Source organism: Trichechus manatus, unplaced genomic scaffold, assembly GCF_000243295.1.
Source record: "Trichechus manatus latirostris isolate Lorelei unplaced genomic scaffold, TriManLat1.0 scaffold00012, whole genome shotgun sequence".
NCBI classification, from domain to species: Eukaryota; Metazoa; Chordata; class Mammalia; order Sirenia; family Trichechidae; genus Trichechus; species Trichechus manatus.
The window spans coordinates 8,986,018-8,992,916 of record NW_004443948.1 but is presented as its reverse complement, the minus strand read 5'-3'; the positions used below and the strand labels follow the sequence as shown (position 1 = coordinate 8,992,916).

The following is a 6,899-nucleotide window of genomic DNA, read 5'->3' as shown; positions in this document are numbered from 1 at the left end:
TGATGCTGAATTCTATTGGCTAGAATTTTGTTGAGAATTTTTGCATCTATATTCATGAGAGATATTGGTCTGTAATTTTCTTTTTTTGTGGTGTCTTTGCCTGGTTTTGGTATCAGGGTTATGTTGGTTTCATAGAATGAATTTGATGTATCCCTTCCTTTTCTATGTTCTTAAATAGTTTGAGTAGTACTGGTGTAAGTTCTTCTCTGAATGTTTGGTAGAATTCTCCAGTAAAGCCAACTGGGGCAGGGCTTTTTATTTTTTGTTGGGAGTTTTTTTTTAATAACCTTTTCAATCTCTTTTCTTGTTATGGGTCTGTTCATATTTTCAACATCATTTTGGGTTAGTTTGGGTAGGGAGTGTGTTTCTAGAAATTGGTCTATTTCCTCTAGGTTTCCAAATTTGTTGGAGTGTAGTTTTTCATAATACTCTGTTAAGATTCTTTTTATTTCAGTTGTGTCAGTTGTAATGTCCCCCATTTCTTTTCTTATTTAAGTTATTTGCATCCTCTCCTGTTTTTCTTTTGTCAGTTTGGCCAATGATTTATTGATCTTATTGATCCTTTCACTGAACCAACTTTTGGTTTTGTTGACTCTTTCTATTGTTTTTCTATTCTCTATTTCATTTATTTCTGCTCTGATCCTTATTATTTCCTCTCTTCTGGTGGTGGTGGGCTTCTTTTGCTGTTCTCTTTCTATGTAGCTAATGTTTTTATTTTGTCCCTTTCTTCTTTTTTTGATATGTGCATCTATTGTTATACATTGTCCTCTGAGGACTGCCTTTTCTGTGTACCAAAGATTTTAATATGATATGTTTTCATTCTCATTTGATTCTAGGAATTTTTTTATTCCATCTTTGATTTCTTCTATTACCTAGTGGTTTTTAAGTAGGGTGTTTTTCAGTTTCTACGTAATTAATCTTTTTCTTTGCTCTTCCTGTTGCTAATTTCTACTTCAATGGTGTTGTTATCAGAGAAGATACTTTGTATAATCTCAATGTTTTGGATTTTGTTGAGTGTTGCTCTGTAACCTAAGATGTGGTCTATTCTGGAGAACATTCCAAGTACATTGGAAAAGAATGTGTACTTTTCAGCTGTTGGGTGAAGTGTTTTATATATGTCTATGTGGTCAAGTAGGCTGATTGTGGTGTTTAGATCTTCTATCTTTGTTGAGTTTCTTCCCAGTCTTTTATCACTTGGTATTATCTTGCCTTCCTCTCCATTTCAAAGTTCTATACCTACACCGTTTATTTCCTCTTTTATTGTTCTGACGTTGTTGTCATTTATAGATTAACCTCCCTGATTCCTTATTTTAAACTTTTAGTTTTGATTAATCCTTGAGAGATCATTACGTAGGTTGGTATCTGACTGATGGGATCTTGCATCCTAGATTGAGGCTTTCGTCTGATGTTTTTTGTTCTGAAACCAAAGGACACTCTTTAATAATTCTTGTAAGCTTGGTTTGGTTTTTACATAGTCTCTTAATTTCTGTTTATCTGAAAATGTCTTAATTTCACCAGCATATTTGAGTGAGAATTTTGCAGGATATATTATTCCTGGTTGGCAATTTTTCTCTTTCAAGGTTTTATATATATCATCCCATTGCCTTCTTGCCTGCATAGTTTCTGCAGAGCAATCAGAGCTCAGTCTTATTGTTTCCCCTCTGTATGTGACTTTTCATTTTTCTTGAGCTGCTCTCAGTATTCTTTCTTTGTCTTGGTTTTAGTAGGTGTGACTATGCTATCTCTTGGTGATTTTCTTTTGGGGTCTATCCTATATGGGGTTCGTTTAACTTCTTGGATGGTCAGCTTTTCATCTTTCATGATATTAGGGAAGTATTTTGTCAGCAATTCTTCAATGATCCTCCTTGTTTTCCGTTTTTGCCCCCTGTTCTTCAACTCTGATCACTAGCATATTTTTGATTTTGAATGTATTCTGCATCATTCTCAGATATTCATTTTTCTTCTTTGTTTTCTCTGAGTTTTCCTCAAAGTGGTATCCAAGGGTTTGTCTTCAATTCTCTGATCCTGTCTTCCATTGTTTCAAATTTGTTCCTCAGACCATCTGTGATACTATTTCTGAAATTTTGTTGTTTATCTTTTGTATTTCTAATTGCTGTATTTGTATGATTTCTAGTTGTGAATTTATTTTAACAATTTGTTCCTGTATTATTTTCCTGAATTATTCCATTGTTTTTTCTGTCTTTTCCATGATTTTGTCCATTTTTTCCTCATTTTTGTCTACTTTTTCCTTCACCTCTTGAATAGCTCTGAATATTAGAGATTTAAATCCCCTATCAGGAAGTTCCAGTGCCTTTTCTTCTACTGGAAGGTCATCTGGTGTTTTATTTTGGTCATGTACTGGAACCATCCTGTTCTGTTTTTGTATATGTTTTGATATTGTCTGTTGTCTTCAGGACATTCAGTAGTTATTTTGTTTATTGATTGTAGATTTGTTTCTTTCATCCTGCTTTTTTGTTTTATTTGGTTATGTCTGAGCAGGCAGGTTGGGCATTCTTTGTTGTTTTTTCATCTTTGGGCACGATATTTACCACCTTGTCCAATGGGCGGGGTCAGTTGCTGAGCTATGTTGCAGCAGGGCAGGTCCAACACAAGAGGATGGGCTGGGAGGGGTTGTTTGTGGCACATACTGGGGTCGACAGGGCAGGGCCAAGGGTCAGTGCTAGGCAGATTCTGGTAGACAGTGCCCATGCTACTCAGGTGTGTGATGTTCAGAGCATGGTGCAGATAGGCAAGTTGGACATGGGAGGTTGTGATATGTGGAGCTAAGTGGATATGTGAAAGAAAAGAAAGAGGAGAGAGAAACAGGAGCCAAAAAAATAAATTCCTGAGGGAGCCTGTCGTTGGATGATGCAGACCCAGGGAAACTGTGTGCCAGTCGCTTTCTAACCAGGTGGTGAGGCACAGCCCATCAAGAAGGGACAGATACAGCACATACAGCTAGATGGATGGGAGAAAGGAAAGGAAGGGAGAAAGCAATAAAAAACTAAATTAAAAAAAGGAGAGAGAAAGGCACAAGCAGGTAGCTGATTTGGAGAAAGGAATGGAAGGATTGTAGAGAGAGACAAGAAACTGAGGAAAAAAAAAAAAAAAGATGCCAGGTGGTTGAGAGGAAGGAAAGGAAGGGAGGTAGAGAGAGGCAAGAAACCAAGGGAAAAAAAAAGTAGAAAGAAGAAAGAAAAAAAATTCCCCAAGGGAGCCCACCAGGAGTGGCTCCCCAGCTAAGCAGTGCTGCACAAGCTGTCAAGAAGAGGCAGAGATGGCACACAGAGCTAGGCCTTCAAAAGAAAGGATGGGAGGGAGGTGAAAGAGAGAGAAGAAACCAAAACAAGTTGGAAAAAGCTACAACAGGAACAAAAAAATGGCACTGAAGGAGTCAGCTGGTGTGGGTGGGGCAAATCCAAGTGGCACGTTGCCAGCTCCTCCAAGGCCGAGCAACCGTGGCCTGCCAGGAGGAGACAGAGGACAAGCAAGGGGTAGAAGTGTGGTGGGTGCGAAAGCATGTATCACTGATTACCAGGTGCTCTGTCTCCTACCAGGAGTTCTGTGAGGTTGTCTTCCTGTACTCCCTGTCTACCTATCTCGGTAGTTGAGGAGTCCAAGATGGCGAATCTATACTGTGTTAGCTGATAGGAACCTCCACTCCATATCTGTCTTTGCTCTCTGTTCTCTGTCAGTTTCTTATTCCGTTTGATGCTTGGTTGAATTCTTTATCTGTTCATTTGATACTTGGGTTCCAGGATTGATGTTTGTCTCTGTTTTACTTAGTTTTTCGGGTCTTTGCTTTGGAGGGATGTCGTGGTGCTTCTGTCTATAGCGCCATGTTCACTCCACCTCCAGAAGTTCTGCATTTTTTTTCTGCTTCTTCCCTTTCTTTTTAACTACGAAATATATTTATTGTAATATTTAAAAGACAGTATGACCAGGTTCTCTCTTATTTTAGGAGTTATGTAACATAGAAAATATAACTTTACTTGGTTCCTGTTCCAAGACATTTAGAGTCTAATCTTCCAGCCAATCAAATATTCATTCTTATTTCTACAATCTCTGTATTGTACTTTAACAACTGCAATAGAATCAGTTGCTAACCAACACATCTTTCTACCCTAGATATAGAAACAAATAATGATATAAAACTTTGAACATATTTACCCCTCCAATTAGAATGAATGGGCTAAGTTACATCATTCTGTTGGCTCTCATCAGGCTGAAAGTAAACAGACACTAAAAATGTATCTTTGCCTATAATATAAAGGTCATTGATAATTATACTCATGGTGAACAAAATATGAGAATAATCTTGTTTCATAAGTTATTTTGTATGATGTATAGCCAAACATAACATTAATTGAAATGGTCCAAATCTTTTAGCATTAATTTAAAAATCAAATGCAAACTTGTATCTCAATGTTTAAGTGTATATTACTTTCAACATAATTTTGTATTTTAGTTTAACTGACAGTCAAAAAAATTGGATCATGTCCAGCTCAGAGCCATGACAATGGCAAATTCAAGCCCTGTCAATTCTATGGTGTTCTTTGATGCCAGCATTGGCGCCCAGGCCTTAACCGGCTTGAACTGGAATTTCTGACGATCTCTCACTGTTTGCAGACAGTTGGAGGCAGGAAGATTGAACTCTTTGCAGACGTTGTGCCTAAGATGGCCTAGAACTTTAGGTAGTTCCTCACAGGAGAATTCAGAAATGATAGGGTTCCAATAAGATACAAAGGGAGGACTTTTCACAGTATCTTAGTTATCTAGGGCTGCTATAACAGAAATAACACAAGTGAGTGGCTTTAACAAACAGAAATTTATTCTCTCACAGTCTAGGTGGCTAGAATATAAAATTCAGGGCACCAGCTCTAAGAGGAGTCTTTGTCTCTCTGTTGGCTCTTGAGGAAGGTCCTTGCAATCAATCTTCCGCTGGTGTAGGAGTTTCTCATTGCAGGAACCCCCAGTCCAAAGGACACACTCCACTCCTGGCTCTTCTTGCTTGGTGGTAATGAGGTCCCTCTCCTTTCTGCTTGATTCTTTCTTTTATATCTCAAAAGTTTGACTCAAGATACAACCTGTCATGGATTGAATTGTGTCCCCCAAAATTATATGTTAACTTGGCTGGATCATGATTCCCAGTATTGTATGATTGTGTACCATTTTGTAATCTGATGTGATTTCCTTATGTGTTGTAAACTCTATACTATGATGTAATAAGATGGATTAGTGGCAGTTATACTGATGAGGTCTACAAGATTGGATAGTGTCTTAATCCAATCTCTTTTGAGATATAAAAGAAAGAAGCAAGCAGAGACACATGAGAATCTCATACCTCCAAGAAAGCAGTGCCAGGAGCAGAGAGCATCCTTTTGACCTGAGGTTCCTGTGCTGAGATTTTCCCAGACCAAGGAAAGACTGATGCACCACAAGGACCTTCCTTCAGAGCCAACAGAGAGAGAAAGCCTTCTCCTGGAGCTGATGTCTTGAATTTGGACTTGTAGCCTACTATACTATGAGAGAATGAATTTCTCTTTGTTAAAGCCATCCACTTGTGGTATTTCTGTTATAGCAGCACTAGATGACTAAGACACTACCTGACCCTGTAGATTGAGTCTTGCCTCATTAACATAACTGCTTCTAATCCTGCCTCATTAACATCATAGAGGGTAGGATTTACAACACATAGGATAATCACATCAAATTACAAAATGGTGAACAGCCACACAATACTGAGAATCATGCCCTAGCCAAGTTGATACACATTTTTGGGGGACACAATTCAATCCATAGCACACAAAGTCATAAATGATTTCATGACCCAAGATGGATACTGTTAACAGAGATGGTACTAGAGTTGCCAGTATTTACCAAGGGCCATTTGCGGAAAAAAATTTTAAACTTAAACATTCAACTCCAGGCCTGTTTTCCATGGCAAACCATGGTCCCAGTACAAATGGCTGTTAGTTTTTCATCACCTGCTGTAAATGCGATTGGCTGGATGGGAAGCACGTGGTGTTCAGAGAAATCACTGATGGACTCCCAGTGATGAGAAAAACTGAGAATGTTCCCATGGGCCCCAACAGTAAGACCAAGCTGCCTGTGGCAATCTTGAAGTGTGGGGATACGTAGCCCAGACCAAGACAATCAGGCCTCACTTTCTTCTGGGTGATATTCTTGATAAAATCATTTGGATTGGTCCCTAGCTGTGCTTCCCTGTCGGCTGCTGCTCCATTTGATCAAGACACATTAGAAGTATCACAAATTCAGGACCCAAGATTTTGTGTTTAAGTTTTTAATTGTAAATAATTTTTTTGTGGTTAAAAAATAAATGGATCATAAATATGATTAAAAAATAATTGGTTCATGATCAAAACTAAAGATACAAAGTATAGATAAACTATGGTCTTTCTCAGTATAAAGGTTTTTGGTCTTTTTATTTATATTTACCTTAATTTTTAAAAAATTCTGATTGTCTCTGTAGTTGGAATGAGATAGAATATACTTTCTGTGATACCTTCTCATTGCTCTGTAATTATGTAAAATATTTTGAACATTTGATATAACTGTTAAACATATTATACATTATTTGACACACATTTTTTATACATACACATACACACACACACACACACTCCCACACAAGATATATATGTATGTGAGTGTCTATTTGGGTGTTGGTGAGCATGTGTGTATGTGTTACTTGAAGTAAACTAAAATCACTAGAAAAAAATGTTAATAAGTTGACATTTAAATTTATGCCACTACAAGTATCAAGTAATACATTTTTCTAAATTTTTTTTCAAAGTTATTATCATAATGTTTTGAAACTATTACTATAATAGAAACATTAATTTGCCTGGAAATATATTAGTGGTATTAAAAACAAA

At 37.3% G+C, this 6,899-nt stretch overlaps 1 pseudogene; it reads left to right on the top strand.

Moving 5' to 3' along the window:
- Positions 1–4,513: 4,513 nt before the first annotated feature.
- LOC101342905 (peptidyl-prolyl cis-trans isomerase H-like) lies at positions 4,514–6,141 on the top strand (annotated as a pseudogene).
- Positions 6,142–6,899: the final 758 nt, after the last annotated feature.